Consider the following 19,309-nt stretch of genomic DNA (forward strand, 5'->3'; position numbering starts at 1 on the left):
TAATAAAGACAGTCTACTAACACATGAAATCAATAACAACCTACAATATGTTATGAGTGAAAGAAAACTTCCCCTTTTCTTCTCTTGGAGTTAGCCACACTTTCAATTTGGCCTTTGTCAACAGTGTCATCATCTGGAATGACAGGAAAAATAAACAGAGATTCGCTGCCTTAGTGTGGATGCAGAAATCTCACTTCCTTTGCACCCACTTCTGTTGTGATTGTGACAAACTGCCTATTTTGCTGCCCCCCTCCCCGTCATCTGTGGATAAACCACAAGAATAAAAGCCTCCACTCCCAGAAGTGCTTCCTCTGCTCTGTTGCTTTTGTCACCAGTGGATATTGCATCATTATTCACAAGCAATTCAGACACTGAGCCAGCATATTCTCTCTTAATCATATCAATGCCTAAAATGGATTTTCCTGGGACATCATCTAATTTTCGCTTTCATTGGACTCTTGTGTTATTTTTCATTCCATAGTGAACATTCTGAAGCATATCTTCAAAGCTCAAAGACCAGCCTTCTAAAGAGTTGTTTTGAGAATTATCTCCCTCAGGCAATTTTTGAGGACTCTTTCAGGGTCAAATGAAATTAATCCCACTGCACAGAATGCGCTTCTTATATTATCTTCTTCAGTTGCTGACACTTAAAAAAGTGTTTCCTTCAAAAGTGAGGGGAAAGCATCTTTTGATACTGACCCTTGGGACCTTTTCTTCCATTGCATAAGCACTGCCTGCCAAACAGCTTTTAAAGGTCTGAAGAAACCTACGTCTAATGGCTGTAATATATGAGTACTGTTTGGTGGCAACAAAATAAGAGAATTTATTTTTCTCACAGTCGTCAATTGGTCGCAGCGAAATATGACTTGAAAAGTTATCTCCTAACGTAACTTTCTCCCTCTCATTGACTTCAGGTAAGGCAGTGCAATAGTAATACACCAGTCTTCGAATGTAGACAGATCAAACCATCCACTTTTATTGCGGTTATAGAGGGTTCCTTTGGGACCACCTCCTTGCCAGGTGTCCCATAGATGCTCTGATTTTAAAACCACATATGGAGGTAATAGATTTCCATCCCCAGTGGCACCCATCATTACTGAAATATACTAATCTTAGAAGAATCTAAGATCCTTTCAGGACGTTTTGTTCTCCTTCTGTCAATCACATACTTCTCCTCAATGTCATCACACAGATTGGTCTCATCATAATTGATTACATTTTTGAAATCGATATTTTCCATTTTTTCACCAACATTCTGGAAATTGGATTTCTGCCTCGTAACTCACTTTGGCATGTTGCCTTTAATGTTCTCAGATAGCCAGACGCTTAATATGGCATAGTGACGCTGTAAGAATGACCGTGACTACTCAATCCCTGCATGTTACAAGGAAAACATTTTTCCCTTCGTCCACATTTATCAAGCTATCCTTTCACTATGTACCTAACATCATCAGAGATAAAAGAAAAACCCCAATGTGCAACCCTTAAAATACCACGAACAAGTGTGTTCTCTTCAATGGTACTTAAGACAAGAAGGCCTTCCAATCACTGGAGGGTTTGTATTATTAATTTTATTCTCTAACGTCGAACATGATACATTAAATTTGCTTGACGTGTTTCTATAAGATAGTTTTTATGATCTTACAACAGCAACCATCTTTTCAAGGTTTTCAGTGTCTTAATTGCACCTCGGAAGAGCACCAAGCCAACCTTTTGTAGGTACATGGCATTGTCTGATATTACCCCAATGTGTGTAGTTATCTGTAAATAGTTCACTACACTTAGCGAAAGTGAGATGTGGAGACAAACTGTATTCACATTTCCTTCTTAACATTTAACTAAGTAAACTATGAGCAAATTAAGCTTATCGTTTTTTTCTCTTCCTGTACAAGATGAAAGTATTAGCATAAAGATAGCTATCAACAATTGTACACTGCACTGTAATCTGTACACACCACTGTTCCAACTGCAACAATGTGTGTTCGTATATGATTGACAATACATAAGATGTAAACAGCAAATTGCGCATGAAATAAAAGCTTGCATTCAGTGATACCATCGTAAGAACAGAAATACGCTGTTCCCGTGTGAAATTAACCCCGTGTCCAATTTTTCAGTAGCTCAAAAATATATGGGCAGACACAGAATATAAGTATGCTTTTATGAGGATATTACTTGTGGTCGGCCATGACCTTGATAAAGAAACCATCCTGGCATTTGCGTGAAAAGATTTAGGAACATAGCAGAAAACATAAATCGAGATGGCTGACAAAGCAAACTTTATCCTCCTAAATCTGATGTAATGACCTCACTTAGTTTGTCCCTATTGTATGAGGGGCATTCCATAAGTAATGCAACACCTTTTTTTCTGAAAGCAGGTTGGTTTTATTCGGGATTCCAACACACCGTATTATTCCCCACTCTTTTGGCTACAGAATCCTATTTTTCAACATAATCTCTTTCAGTGGAGTGGCCTTATGTCACCTTACTGGGAGGGTCTGTACACTCACATGGTACCACTCCACTGGTCGATGTCGGAGCCAACGTCTTGTTGCACCAATAACCTCCCCGTCATCCACATAGTGCTTCCTGTGGAATGCATCCTCTATTGGGTCAAACAGATGGAAGTGCAGCGAGGAACCCAGTAGGCACACTCGTTTGAGTACCCCAACTGTTGTTCGAGTGTGTCAGCACTACCAACAGAGACATCCAATTGAGCAACGAAGTGTTTGATAGTGATCCGTCGATCACCTCAAATCAGAGTGTCCGCACTTTCCAATGTTGAAGAAGTCACAGCTGTGTATGGCCAACTGGCTTGCGAGAGATTAGACAGGTTCGCACAACCTTGTTGCAATGAGGACAGATTCCCTTACCAACAATGAAAGCCCCTCGAAAATGCGCTTTGATTTCAACACAATTTGCTCCAGATAACATGGGACATAGTTTTGCTCTTCATCAGTGCACATACTAACGACACCTGCAGGTGACTCCAGAACTACGAGCATGTTTCTCTTGCAACTAACTCCAGTCTGCTCAGAAAACTGACTTCCAGCTCATAAACACGAAACTGTGCCCCATAAATGAGACAGCACTCAAATGGTTTAAATCATACCTAACTGAAAGAGTGCAGAAAGTTGAAATAAGCAGTTCACATAATATGCAAAAAACTGGTTATTTCTCAAAGTGGGGAACAATCAAGAATTGGGTGCCGCAAGGTTCGGTCTTGGGTCCTCTGCTGTTCTTAATATATATTAATGACTTGCCATTCTATATTCACGGAGATGCGAGGCTGGTACTTTTTGCGATGATACAAGTATAGCTATCACACCCAACAGACAAGCATTAACTGGTGAAATTGTAAACGATGTTTTTCAGAAAATCATTAAGTGGTTCTCTTCAAATGGGCTCTCATTAAACTTTGACAAAACACAATACATACAGTTCCACACAGTAAATGGAATGACACCATTAATAAATGTAGACTTCGATCAGAAATCGGTAGCTAAGGTAGAATATTCAAAATTTCTAGGTGTATGCATTGATGAGGGGTTTAACTGGAAAAAACACACTGAAGATCTGCTGAAATGTTTGAGTTCAGCTACTTATGCTATTAGGGTCATTGCAAATTTTGGCGATATACATTTCAATAAATTAGCTTACCACGCCTATTCATGCTCTGCTTTCGTATGGCATCATTTTCTGGGGTAACTCATCATTGAGTAAAAGAGTTCATTGCACAGAAGCGTGTAATCAGAATAATTGCTGGAGCTCATCCAAGATCATCCTGTAGACACTTATTTAAAGAGCTAGAGATCTTCACTGTAGCCTCACAGTATATATATATATATATATATATATATATATATATATATATATATATATATATATATATATATATATATATATATATATATATATATATATACACACACAAATGTCCGCTTGTGTCTGTGTATGTGTGGATGGATATGTGTGTGTGTGCGAGTGTATACCTGTCCTTTTTTTCCCCCTAAGGTAAGTCTTTCCGCTCCCGGGATTGGAATGACTCCTTACCCTCTCCCTTAAAACCCATATCCTTTTGTCTTTCCTTCTCCTTCCCTCTTTCCTGACGAAGCAACCGTTGGTTGCGAAAGCTAGAATTTTGTGTGTATGTTTGTGTTTGTGTGTCTATCGACCTGCCAGCGCTTTTGTTTGGTAAGTCTCATCATCTTTCTTTTTAAATATATTTTTCCCACGTGGAATGTTTCCCTCTAATATATATATACCTAAAAACAAAGATGATGTGACTTACCAAATGAAAGTGCTGGCAGGTCGACAGACACACAAACGAACACAAACATACACACAAAATTCAAGCTTTCGCAACAAACTGTTGCCTCATCAGGAAAGAGGAAAGGAGAGGGAAAGACGAAAGGATGTGGGTTTTAAGGGAGAGGGTAAGGAGTCATTCCAGTCCCGGGAGCGGAAAGACTTACCTTATGGGGAAAAAAGGACGGGTATACACTCGCGCGCACACACACACATATCCATCCACACATATACAGACACAAGCAGACATTGGTCTTTAAATATGTCTGCTTGTGTCTGTATATGTGTGGATGGATATGTGTGTGTGTGCGAGTGTATACCCGTCCTTTTTTCCCCATAAGGTAAGTCTTTCCGCTCCCGGGACTGGAATGACTCCTTACCCTCTCCCTTAAAACCCACATCCTTTCGTCTTTCCCTCTCCTTCCCTCTTTCCTGATGAGGCAACAGTTTGTTGCGAAAGCTTGAATTTTGTGTGTATGTTTGTGTTCGTTTGTGTGTCTGTCGACCTGCCAGCACTTTCATTTGGTAAGTCACATCATCTTTGTTTTTAGGTATATTTTTCCTTCAGGGAATGTTTCCTTCTATTATAACTATATATATATATATATATATATATATATATATATATATATATATATATATATATGAATATAATAGAGGGAAACATTCCACGTGGGAAAAATATATTTAAAAAGAAAGATGATGAGACTTACCCAACAAAAGCGCTGGCAGGTCGATAGACACACAATAAACACAAACATACACACAAAACTCTAGCTTTCACAACCAACGGTTGCCTCGTCAGGAAAGAGGGAAGGAGAAGGAAAGACAAAAGGATATGGGTTTTAAGGGAGAGGGTAAGGAGTCATTCCAATCCCGGGAGCGGAAAGACTTACCTTAGGGGGAAAAAAGGACAGGTATACACTCGCGCACACACACACATATCCATCCGCATATACACAGAGACAAGCAAAGAGTTCATTATATATATATATATATATATATATATATATATACACAAAAAGAAAGATGATGAGACTTACCGAACAAAAGCGCTGGCAGGTCGATAGACACACAAACATACACACAAAATTCTAGCTTTCGCAACCAACGGTTGCCTCGTCAGGAAAGAGGGAAGGAGAAGGAAAGACAAAAGGATATGGGTTTTAAGGAATATATTTTTCCCACGTGGAATGTTTCCCTCTATTATATATATATTTACAAATGTCTGCTTGTGTCTGTGTATATGCGGATGGATATGTGTGTGTGTGCGAGTGTATACCTGTCCTTTTTTCCCCCTAAGGTAAGTCTTTCCGCTCCCGGGATTGGAATGACTCCTTACCCTCTCCCTTAAAACCCATATCCTTTCGTCTTCCCTTCTCCTTCCCTCTTTCCTGACGAGGCAACCGTTGGTTGCGAAAGCTAGATTTTTGTGTGTATGTTTGTGTTTGTTTGTGTGTCTATCGACCTGCCAGTGCTTTTGTTTGGTAAGTCTCATCATCTTTCTTTTTAATTATGTTAAATCTGACTTTGGCTCAGAAGGGTGTAAATTATGCTGCCACTAAAGTCTTTGGTCACTTACCTAATAGCATCAAAAGTCGGACAAATAGCCATATAGCATTTAAAAGGAAATTAAAAGAATTTCTGAATGGCAACTCCTACTCATTAGATGAATTTTTGGATATAGTAAGTGGGTAATTTCCCCAACCCCAACAAAAAGTTAAAGAATTAAGTGTCATGTTATTATTTTGTGTAATGTAATATCTTGTATAGGCACCTTTTATTAACCTGACACGTTCCAAATCATTACGAAGTGTCATTTTCATGATCTATGGAACAAGTACTAATCTAATCTAATCTAATTTTGCACATGTTCATGTCTTCCTCTCTGTCACCCTGAAAATACGAGTCAGCACCCTGACCCCCACCCGCTCCCTATAATATGAGAGGAGAATGACAAGCTATTTCTATCATGCACTATAGGTCTTGGCACATGATTTTCTTGTGAAAGCATTATATTGTGGCTATGTAATATGACAGGATGTTGTAGTTATCCCTTTTCCGTCAGTTGTGTGAACAGCTTTGCACAGTCAAGAGCTTCAAGCACCACTTTTGTGAACTCTGTAACGGCTGATATTGTACTCTTCCCACTCCATAAACCAAAATGTGCTTCATTAAAAAGATTGTATTTATTCATGGAACTCATAATCCTGCTTTCATGATTGATTCAATAATTTTTGAGAGTGTCAGAAGTAGTGAAACTTGCCTGTACTTTTCAATACTCTCTGCGTTACCTTTCTTTACTAAGGGCACACTGTGTTCATGTTTTAGGTACTCTGGGAAACACGTATACTAAAGGATTAATTTATTATGTTTGCTAATGGGCTATCTGTGCACTCCTTCAGAAGAAAAACGAGAACCTCATCTATGCCTGCTAACTTCTTATTGTTTAATTTCTGTACTGTCTCCTTGACTTCAAACTGTGTTATGGAAAACAGCACCATGTGCTGACTGTATACATCATTGTGAGTGCTACATGTGTTTTAGGACGATTTTGTTGCAACCTGTGGTGATATGCTACAGAAGATATACTTCAATGCTACAGCATTCATTCTATTGCTTTAGTACAGTGCGATATTCAGAACATGTACACAGTAGTTCCAGTAACTTCTGGGACTGCCTCAAAATACAATACAGATCGATGATAAATATTTATGATTGTTTTAGTTATCAGCATAGTCTATCTCTGTAGCAGAATGGTCAGTGTGACAGACCCTCACACCAGAGACCTAGGTTTGATTCCCAGTACTGCTAGAGATTCTTCCATGGTGGGAGGAATCTACCAAGATGCACTCACCCTTTTTATGCCAATTAAAGAGCTATCTGATTGAGAGGTAGTGGTTCCAACATCAGAATGTTGACAATGGCCAGGAGTGTGGTGTGTTGACCCATGCCCCTCCATACCGCATCCGGTGATGAACGACTGAGGATGACATGGTGGGCAGTGACTATTGTGTGGTCTTCAGGGCCTGATCATGGAGTTTCCTTTCCATTTTTCTTACTAGTTTTCGGTATAAGCACATCAAACCTAACATTATTCACCCTTCTCACCCCTACCCAAAGAGACGTGACACTAACACTAACACAGCCTCTAGCTATGGTAATGAACTCGGTTCATCAAAAAAGTGTGTCACCAACTTTCTTTATGTATCCCATATGCAGCTGAAGCCTCTGCTTGATGATTAAATCCCATAAAGCTAACAAGTTGCTGGTACATTAATAGCTGTTTAATCCACACTTTGAAACAGTCCCAGACATTTTCTGTTGCATTAACATAGAGTGATTTAGCAGAGCAATCAAGATTTAACACAGCTGTTGTTATCTTTGAAAATGGGAGTGTCCATACAGCATACTACAGAATCTTGAAGATGTAGGAAAAAGAACAAAACTTGTTTATTGAGAACATCGAATTAGACATCCTGCTTCATGCTTAGAGGAACCTGATAGGTGAGCGTAAGTTATGGTATGGAAAACACTCCTAAAATGTCGCAGAATCACCCTCCATATCAGCGGGTTAAATGCCTCGTTAGGCCATCCATAGACTTGACACCTTGTGTCCTTTTAAAAGAGACAAAATTGCAACTTGTCAGACCACACTGCATGCCTCCAGTCAGACATTATCCAGTTGCTGTTTTGGCTCTGTGAAGACATGCAGTTTGATGGGCCAATCTGAGAAATTGTCTTTTGTGAGACAGCCAACTCCAAATGTCTGTTGCATGCAGTTTTCTTGGCAATTTGTGCTTGGAAACCGGTTGAGATGGACCTGATGGCAGCAACTCCTGTGGGGTTGACAAGATGTAACATCTGTCTGGGGTATGATGTCTTTACGACCACTGTCACTATGTCATGTTTCATGGCTACTAGTGTGATACAATTCCTTGAAGGCATGTTGAGCAGTCCGCATTGAGGCGCAAACAATTCGAGAGACGGTATGGTCCTGAGCACATCCTGTTATAGCTCCTATCTACATCTGTGCCTTCATGGATACTCTGCAGTTCACCTCATGGCGCATGGCAGAGGGTACGCCTTCCTACTACTAGTCATTTCCTTTCCTGTTCCACTTGCAAATAGAACAAAGGAAAAATGCCTGTTTGTATGCCTCTTTATGAGCCATTATATATCATATCTGTGGTCCCTATAAACCTACATTTAGAGAATTTGTAGACCGAGAGAAAGCTTTCGACATTGTTGACTGGAATACTCTCTTTCAAATTCCGAAGGTGGTAGGGGTCAAATACAGGGAGCGGAAAGCTATTTACAGTTTGACAGAAACCAGAAGGCAGTTATAAGAGTCGAGGTGCATGAAAGGGAAGCAGTGGTTGGGAAGGGAGTGAGACAGGGTTGTAGCCTATCCCCAATGTTATTCAATCTGTATATTGAACAAGCAGTAAAGGAAACAAAAGAAAATTTGGAGTAGGAATTAAAATCAATGGAGAAGAAATAAAAACTTTTGAGGTTTGCAGACAACATTGCAAATCTATCAGAGCCAGCAAAGGACGTGGAAGAGCAGTTGAATGGAATGGACAGTGTCTTGAAAGGAGGATATAATATGAACACCAACAAAAGCAAAAAGAGGATAATGGATTGTAGTCGAATTAAATCAGGTGATGCTGAGGGAATTAGATTAGGAAATGAGACACTTAAAGTAGTAGACGAGTTTTGCTGTTTGGGGAGCAAAATAACTGATCATGGTCGAAGCAGAGAGGATATAATAAGTAGACACACTCGGACAAGGAAAGTGTTTCTGAAGAAGAGGAATTTCTTAAGATTGAGTACAGATTTAAATGTCAGGAACTCTTTTCTAAGTATTTGCATGGAGTGTGGCCTTGTATGGAAGCGAAACATGGATGATAAATAGTTTGGACAAGAAGAGAATAGAAGTTTTCGAAATGTGATGCTATAGAAGAATGCTGAAGATTAGATGGGTAGATCACGTAACTCATGAAGAGGTGCTGAATAGAATTGGGGAGAAGAGAAATTTGTGGCACAACCTGACTAAAAGAAAATGATTGGTTGGTAGGACACATTCTGAGACATAAAGAGATCACTAATTTAGTATTTTAGGGTAGCGTGGAGGGTAAAAATTGTAGAGGGAGACCAAGATATGAATATACTAAGCAGATTCAGAAGGATGTAGGTTGCAGTAACTCAGAGATGAAGAAGCTTGCACTGGGTAGAGTAGCACGGAGGGCTGCATCAAACCAGTCTCAGGACCGAAGACCACAACAGTAACAACAACAACAAGATAACCTAAGTCAAATTGATATCTGAAACACAGTCTGTGGCTTCTAAAGTACTTCATTTTATTTTCCTTTAAACTAGGCGGCAGGTAAAATGACATTAATTATTTTTTTTCTGTGTGTGCTAAATATGAATTTCGCACAAGCATTTTCACCAGTCTTTTCTCCCCTTTAGTCATCAAGTTGTTCTTTCTTGCAATTTTTTTAAATTAAGGAAACAAAAAGTATTACATGAATATTATTTTTGCTGTGTATTAGCATGTGATGCACAAATCAGTGTGTAATAACATCATTGTTCACCCGTTAACATGCTCACTTCATTTGTACTGAATTCCTACTTTCATCACATTAGTTAAAAATTTGTGCACACATGGGCTGTAAGAGGTGAAGAATTGTGTCTTCAATTATCTTCAGTGAATGTCAAGACTACAAATAGTGGAGTTTACTGTCAACTTGTCACAACATTTTAATGCCAACTGCTTTTTACCATGAGGCATATCCTCACACTACGACATTTTGTCAAAATTGATTAACGATCTGACATTGAAAAAGCAGTTTCATGAAGACTTGTTTTTGCCCTCTGGTATAAAATTTTCTGTCTGAAACTTTGCGTAAAAGGAATGGGACTGATCCTGCAAATATATGTACTTACCAATTATATTTATTTAATAGTGCTCACACTTAAAGTAGGACTTAAATTAAACCGAACATTTCTTCATTTGGTGCTTCCATTACTCAGAATATTTTTAATATTAATATTTATTCAACCCAGATAATATTATAAATCTGTGTACATATCCCACAAGCCGCCACATGGTGCATTGCTGAGAGTACCTTCTACCCTGTAAAACTTTTCATTCCGTTTTCTGCTCCATTTGCAAATGGAATAAGGGAAAAAAACTGTTAATATGCTTCAAGATGAGACCTGGTTTCTCTTCTCTTGTCATCGCAGATGTATGTTTCTGACAGTAGGATAATTCTGCAGTCTGTCATAAATGCTAGTTCTCTGAACTTTCTCAATACTGTTTTGCAAAAAGAATGTTTTCTACCCTCCAGGGACTCCCATTTGAGTTCCATGAAACATTTCTGTAATACTCATGTTTGGATTAAATCTACTGTTAATAAACCTAGTAGCAATCCTTGCTTCATTGTCTTTAGTTTAATCTGATTCAGTGGGAATTACAAACACTCTAGCAGTACTCAAAAATGGGTCATGCTAGTGTTCAGTACATAGTTTCCTTTACAGATGAGCTACACTTTACTGGAATTTCCCTATAAACTGAAGTTAGCTATTCGGCTTCGCTACAACCTACCTTTTGTACTTGTTCCTCTCAAGCAGCACACCTCTAATATTCTATTCTAATGTTACAGGCTTTTTTTTTCCTGCTCATCTGCATTAAATTAAATTTTTTCCACATTTAGAGCAAGCTGCTCTGTTAATAGAGATCATGCCTCCTGGAGCACTGCTGACAATACATCTGTCTCCAATGAACAAGTACACTCCAGGACTATGTACTTGATTCTATTACTTTAAAAGTTTTGAAACCATTCACATATCTGACAACCCATTCTATATGTACAGATGTTTATTAATACTATGCAGTATGGCATTGTGTCAAATGCTTTCCTGAAATCTGGACTATGAATTCTTTCTCTTGTCTGGGATTTGCAGCCTATCGTGCGAGAAAAGAACAAGTTGAGTTTCACCTAAGTGATGTTTTCCAAATCGATGTTGGTTTTTGGACAGAAAAATTTCCATTTTAAGGAAATTTGTTATATTTGAACTTAGAATATGCTCAAGAACTCTGCAGCAAACTATTCAGAATGATTGCATGTAATTTTGTGGGTCCATTCTTTAACCCTTCTTATTTTCTGTCAGTAGTCCTAGACTTAGGTTTTGAAACTAGAGTAGGACAATGAAGAAGAAATAAGGATTAATGGAACATACCTGAAAGACCTCCATTTTGGTGACAGAATTGCAGTGACTGCCATTTAACTGCATATATGAAGTTTAATACGGTGAAGGTAGGTGGATGAAAAATTGAAAATAGTTGAAAAGGCTTGTTCTTATCAAAAGACAAGAGTTAAGCTGTAACTTTTTGCGCAAGATACCTCAAGTAAGAGTTCTGGAGATTTCTTCGTTAAATTCTTGTGCCACTAATAGGACTTTGGTAAGTCTTACTTGTTCCATTACACACTGCTGCATTGCACATCCATTCTTCATGGAAAAAGTAAACAATCTAATAGTATAGTTTGACTTCTATGCAAGATCTAATTTGTACATGGAGTTTATTTTGCTCAGTTTAGTGAATTACTTTAGATGTGATTGTATGTTGATACAGGGTCTCAGAGCCGTCTGTCTTCTGCACCTTCGCGAAATCGCAGTGCTGTTACTTCTGGCAGCCATTCTACAAAGCCCATAAGGTAAAGATGGATTTTCAGAATGAGCAAATTCTGAGTGTATGTAAACATGTAACGGTTGATTATAACAATATTCAGAAGAATAAATGTTGTAGGAAAGTTCATGTAGAATGTATATAGCTGAGGCTTGAAGGAGACCACTCACTAAAATGCAGAAGCATTGAGTTGTCAATAGGCACATACAAAAGAAAGAAAACTTGCCAGCTTTTGGAGTTATTGTTTGATGAGATAGATAAAAAACACACACACACCTAAGCCCCTACAAGGTGCCAGTTGGACTAACAGTGTCAGTGTTGTGTTTCACCAGGTGGTCCGATTGTGGTGGAAGTAGTATCGGGTGGAGGGAGTGAGTCTGGGGATGGGTGGCTAGTGGATCAAAGATCTGGCAAGATAGTAGTGGCCGGTGGGAAGCAGCACATGCTGAATGCAGCAGGAGAGGGCTGCCAGGACAGAGAAGGGGGAAACTGTTGGGTGGAAGGTGCAAGGACAGTGGGTTACATGAGATTGAGGCCAGGATAATTACAGTAGTGGAGGATGTGTTGCAAGGATAACTCACACCTACGTGATTCTGAGAAGCTGGTGGTGGAGAGGAGGATCTCTGAGGTAGAAACATTTGTACTCAAACACTTGGAGGAGCATTTCAGACACAACCTGGATAAACTGTCCAAGCTGTTGACATCCCACTCCCACCTTGGGGCACCACTATCCGTCAACACCCATCCATCAGTGAACTCCCTTGTCAATCTCTCATAGCATCCAAACCCACTCCTGTTCAAATTACCACATCATCCAAAACGCCCCACAGGATCCACAACCCAAGCAAACCCAAGACACTGTAGTTAACCTCTCTACTAAAAACCTCAGCCCCACAGAAGTTTCAGTCCTACCCGAAGGTCTAACCTGTAGGCCTATCCCCAAAATTTAGCTACATTGGACTTGTCAAAGACCTACTGCCCTTCTCGTAATCCCTATGGAAACACTTCTTTGCCACCAATCACTCCAACTGGAGCCAACCTAATCCCAGCATTGAACTTTGCCTCACCCAGTTCATACCACCATCTAACTGTGACCTTCCTCCCCTCCCACCTAACCACTGCCTAGTCAACTTCCAGGAATTCCTTACCTCCCTCTAGGCTTCGCGATCCTCCCCCAGATACTTTCTTAAGAATACTACCCTTTCAACAGCCACACACAACATGAAAACAAATCCAGACCTAGTCATCCTCCCTGTAGACAAAGGCTCCACTTCTGTCTTGATGAGTCACAGTGACAACCTGATGGAAGGGCTCTGCCAGCTGCCTGACTCCTCCACCTAAAAGCTCTGCCAGAGTGATCCCATCCCGGAAGCCCAACATAGCCTCCAATCCCTACTAAAACCCATAAGCCCTTCCCATAAGCTCTCAACAGAGTCCATGTCTTTTCTCACCCCAATAACGCTCAACATATCCGTCTTCCACATACTCCCCAAAATCCACAAACCCAACAGTCCTGTGTGCCCCATTAGAGCTGTCTGTTGTGCACCCGCTGAAAGAATTTCTGCACTAATTGACCAACACCTCCAGTCAGTTACCCAAAACCTAGCGTCCCACATCAAGGTTACTAACTACTGCCTTTATCAACTTACCACCATCTCTACCCCTTTGCGTCCTAGATCCCTGTTCGTCATTGTTGATGCTGTCTCCATATACTCGTATACCAGCATCCTTCACACCCATGGCCTCACCACTATCAAACACTAAATCTTCCAACACCGTACAGACACTGTGATGTTTGCCTGCTTTATTTCTTCGTTGATAGCCCTCGGTGTTGACGTACTGCCTTGTTAATGGGGGGGGGGGGGGGGGGGTGTAAGTTCAATACTGACTGCTGTAAATGATGTAACGTACAGTTGCACATCTGCGTTTCACAGTTCCTTACTTCCACTGTTCAGCCCCCCCCCCCCCTCCCCCTCCCAATATTACACAGTTCATATGGCCAGGCCAGTTCACTATTGGTTACAATTTGGTAAGCCTCATTAATAGTTTTCAGGCAAACATCAGCACACTGCTTCAGTAGTTTACTGTTGATTATGTATGAACAATAAATACCTAACCACACAGTTCACGTTCTTTCAAGTAAATTGAACAGATGCTGTCATTGTTTTAACACACGGCCTATTGGTGTAACACTTATTTCACGGTTAAGTTCACGAATTGTTGTTGATCTAACCAGTACAGGTTTCTCGTCTGAAAACTGGCCATGGATTGACTGACTTGGGACCAAAATTTGGGCCTTTATATATCCTCACAATAATAGGTACTGAAACTGTACATTGTTCAATGTTTAAGTTACAGAAATTAAAATTAAAACATAACTCATTCAATTAACAGAATACATTGAAAAATGCCTTCTTTCTAACAGTTTCTTCTACCACAATGGATAGGCCGAATTATTTGTTTAAATAATGAAATTAAATGATATAGTTATGCAGACAATGCTTTTGACAAATCTGGTAATTATTTTGAAATTAATTAAGGTCGGCTTTGCTAATATGTTTTCAAATCGAATGGAGCCAAATAAATACTTAAAGAATCTTAGTGGTGGTTCTTCCAAATATTTATAATTAGTACAGAATTTATATTTGTTTATAAGTCAACAATATAACTTAAGTTCCTAAACAATTACTGATTTCACCCAATAACAAAATACATTAGCTAGGAATAGTCAAAATAATTTAGAACATTGTTTACATACACAAATTAGAGCTGTTGCTATATTTCTTAAAGTTGAGTGCCAGTCTTTCTCTCTTATGCAAATTATACTCATGTATGCTAATGGTAAATAGGCACAAATGAATTTAAAAAGGCAGATGGCAAAACAAGATAGGAAGTAGATAAATCTGAACTTGCTTCTTCACAACACCAAACCCACCACCTCATTACAGATACTTCATACTAGCTCTGCACTGACCCACAATTACTTTTCCTTTGAAGGGTAGGTTTACAAACAAATCTGCAGCACAGCCATTAGCACCTACATGGCAACTGTGTATGCCAGCCTGTTGAAGCCATCTAGAGGAAACCTTCCTGGCCTCCTAAAACTCCCAACCACCAATCTGGTTCAGGTTCACTGATGATATTTTTATGATCTGGACTCTGGGCTAAGATACCCTATCCACATCCTTCACAATCCGAACATCTTTTCTCTCATGCACTTCACCTGGTCATCCTCTACCCAAAGCGCCACCTTTGTGGACAGTGACCTCCACCTCTCTGATGGCTCCATCCACATTAAACCCACCAAACACCAACAGAACCTGCATTTCGAAGAGCTGCCGTCCCTTCCACACAAAAAATCCCTCAAAAAGGTCTTCGTGGACAGGCAGTATCCACCCAAACTTAGTCCAAAAGCAGATTTTCTGTGCCATATTCTCACAAATCCCCTATCTTCCCACCACCTCCAAGAATCAGCTACAAAGGTGCACTCCTATTATCACGCAGTATCACCACGGACCAGAAAAACTGAACCATATCCTTTGCAAGGGCATTGATTATATCTCGCCCTGCCCATAAATGAGGGACATCCTACACAAGATCCTTCCAGATCCTCCTAAAATAGTGTTCCATCATCCTCCAAATCTATACAATATCCTAGTCCATCCCTATGCCACTCCCACTCCCAATCCCTTTCCACAGTAGTCATACCCCTATGGCAGATCTAGGTTCAAGACCTACTCAATCCACACACCCAGCACCTCGTACTGCAGCCCTATCATGGGCTAACCTTACCCCATCAGAAGCCAGGCTACCTGTGAAAGTAGCCCATGTAATATACCAATTCTGCTGCAAATACTGCACAGCCTTTTATGTTGGTATGATTACCAACCAGCTGTCCATCAGGATGAACGGGCACTGCCAGACTGTTGTCAAGTACAGAGTTTACCATCCGGAGGCAAAACATGGAGCAGAGCACAATGTGCTCAATTTCCATAGCTGCTTCACAACCTTAGCCATCTGAATGCTTCCCTTCTCCCCCCAGCTTCTGTGAACTACGTGGATGGGAGTTACCCTAACAAGACATCCTCTGCTCCCATAATCATCATGGCCTGCAATCTCAGGTAAACCACTGTCCTTGCAACCTCCACCCAATAGTTTCCCCTTCCTCCATCTTGTAACTCCCTTCCAATTCATGTCTCCATGTCACATTCAGCAAGTGCTACTTCTCACTGGCCTACTACAATCAAGCCAGTCCAAATGCATGCCACTCCTTCCTCCTACATTCCTAGCCAGAAAACCAGCCGTTTCCCTCCGAGCCACAAGGACCACACCCTCTCCATGTCTCCTGCTTCCCTCTCCCTCTAACCACCCCACATGGCACTACCCGCACAACTAGTACACCTGCCAAAAAATAGGATTGGTATTGATACTGTTAGTCTAGCTGGCATCATGTAGGGATGCGCATGTGCCCACACCCCCACCCACACATACGTGCATGTGTGCATGTGTGTGCACCCGCGCGCGCGCACACACACACACACACACACACACACACACACACACACACACACACACCTGGTGTGTGTTTTTATAACTGTGAAAGCTAGCAAGCTTTCTTTCTTTTGTGTGTGCCTGTCAACAACTCAACACTTCTGCGTTTTGGTTAATGATCTCTTGTAATCCTAAAGTGGAAGAAAGTTCCTTCAAACTTTTTACCCACAAACTAGAGTTTAGGCTTGAGACTTTTCTCTTGCAGTACCAAGTAATATTACGGCTTCTGTGCCTCTTCAACAAGTTTTTATGTGATCATTGCTACAAAATCACATGTTCATTTGTACTATTAAAGACTTGAGGAGTACCATCAGTTACTCGTAAAATACTTACTTAACACAGTTAACAAATGTTACCACCAAGATGTAGAAGATTATTGTCTTATAGACAAAGTAATATGCACAGTGGCATTTTAAAATCTTACAAAAAGAGTGGGAAGCCACAATATTTGCTTACAGTGATGATGAGGATCGGCTGAATGGTATCACCCTTAATTTAGATTTTATTTCCCTACTTGTACAGTTCTTGGATATGTAGCAGTTTTAAAGTACAGAAAGACTGAGCTGTATGAAAATAATCACATAGGCCTTCTTATTGTAATTTTTTGTGTCCAGACAACCAGTTTTTATAGACAGCAATTGCAATTCCAGTCTCCTAATAATTTCAGCCAGTTTCTTTGTTTCAAATTGTGTCATGATCTCAATACTTATCCATGCAAAAACTCTTATGTTCTAGTAATAATCCTGAGACCTATAGTGAGTCTTCATTTCCTGGAAGACAATCGAGTTCAACTGTGTCTGGTTACCAAGATGTTAAGACAACACTTTCTTCTCAGACAGGTACTACATGTATGTTATGATATGCACATATTTTGTTGCAACAAGCAAGTCGTAGCATTTCATGTTTAGCAATGGTATTTGATTGACTAATGCAGACTTCCAAAAAAACCACACGTTAATTTAGATGCTCAAATTCCACTTATAGAGACAGGTTTCTAAATTTAGAAATAGATTTGGTTGTACTTTTTCATTTAACATTATTATAAGAATTGGTGACAAAAAAATGGTGGTGGTGGTGGTGACAGCAGAACTTGATCTTGGTTTCAGAGTTGTGTGCCTTCCAGATATGGCCTCTGATATATGCTAGAGAGCATTTTTTAAATTTTTTATTTATTTTATTTTACTTTATTTTTTTTTAATTTTATTTTTATTTTTTTTTTTTTTTTTGGGGGGGGGGGGGCGTGTTCTTGTAAAGCTTTCATTCATTACTCTTTAACCTTTGTCTTTCAGGCAAGCTGAAAGACCTCAATTTGTGAATTACTGAAAAATTTCTGATAAGCAGGAGAACCAATGGCAGGCTATTGTTTGGCTTATATTCCACAGGCCAGGCATTAAAAATTTTTTGGCAGTACTAATAACTGAAAGTATATGTTGACAGTTCATACGTCCTATCTGTATTTGTATATGTTGTCAACATCCTTGTGCAAATTATTACAGCTTAACAAATTTTGCCTACTTTATGCAGGCAGTCATTTTCAGTGACTAAACTATTTTATAATTCTGTTTTAACTGTAATTTTTTTAATCTTGGCAATGTAGGATCAGCAGAAATTTTTCACTCTACTGCAGAGTGTGTGCTTAAAACGTCCTGGCAGATTAAAACTGTGCTGGACTAGGACTTGGGCCTGGGACTTCGCTTTTAGCAGGCAAGTACGCTACTGACTGCGCCACCCAAACATGGCTCACAACCTGCCCTCAGAGCTTTATTTTTGCCAGAACCTCATCTCCCACCCACCTAACTTCCTTTCTTCCAAGAGTGTTAGATCTGCAAGTCTCACAGGAGAACTTCTGTGAAGCTTGGAAGGTAGGAGATAGGTTCTGGCGGAAGTAAAGCTGTAGGGACAGGTTGGGAGTTGTGCTAGGGTAGTTCAATTGGAAAAGTACTTGCCTGTGAAAGTCAGAGTCCTGGGTTCAAGTCCTGGTCTGGCACACAGCTTTAATCTGCCAAGAAGTTTGAAATAAACGGCAATTTGTTTTGTAACATATGGGTTTCACTTCTTTTTATTTATGAAGCTTCTTCAGTTGCCTGTAATAAATGTTTGTTTTATATGTATAATCATATAATAATTACATATGTGCTACTACATTAAAAGTTTTTTTTTTGTTTCTCTCCTGTTCTTAGGTGAGAAACAACGTTTTGCAGTAGACATTTTGCGAGGTTACATTACTTTCTGGTTCTACTTATGATTTTTGATGTTGTTAATCCATGTAACATCATCCAGAAATTGTACTTAGTTGACCTGTGTACACCACGATGTCTGATTTTTGGCATTCATCAAACATATTTTGATTAAACATTTGACTTCCATGGCTCACTGTGTGTTGATTGTGAGTGTTCACTGTTTATAGTGTTGCCAACGGTAGTGTGTTTTCCATACATCTTATATTTGTGTTGTGATGTACGCATTATATACTGGTAGCACAAAGAATGAAATTGTTTGCTGAAAAGTAAGTGCTTTACAGAAATACACTTACCTTACAATGAATATTTGTTTGATAAATCCATTTTCCACTCATTAAGAGCAGAGACTCTTGTCAGTAAAGCATTTATTGAAGTCTATGGTGCTGTGTACAAAGTCATTCCCAATGGAGAGTGCTGCTATTGTTAATAGCCACTCTTAACTCATAGTACTTTGCAGAAAAGTGTTATCCTCTTCCAGGTAGAGAAAGATGGCTTCATCTCACATGATGTCACT

General features: G+C 39.7%; 1 protein-coding gene across 2 annotated transcripts in view; it reads left to right on the forward strand.

Moving 5' to 3' along the window:
• LOC126095301 (ubinuclein-2) overlaps positions 1 to 19,309 on the forward strand; it is a 381,847-nt gene that overhangs the window by 344,654 nt on the left and 17,884 nt on the right. For both annotated transcript variants that reach the window (XM_049910091.1, XM_049910092.1), the window contains 2 exons: positions 11,951 to 12,032; positions 17,291 to 17,394. The gene's annotated coding sequence lies outside the window, so the exon portion shown is untranslated. The remainder of the gene's footprint in view (positions 1 to 11,950; positions 12,033 to 17,290; positions 17,395 to 19,309) is intronic.

The sequence above is a fragment of the Schistocerca cancellata genome, chromosome 8, assembly GCF_023864275.1.
Source record: "Schistocerca cancellata isolate TAMUIC-IGC-003103 chromosome 8, iqSchCanc2.1, whole genome shotgun sequence".
NCBI lineage: Eukaryota > Metazoa > Arthropoda > Insecta > Orthoptera > Acrididae > Schistocerca > Schistocerca cancellata.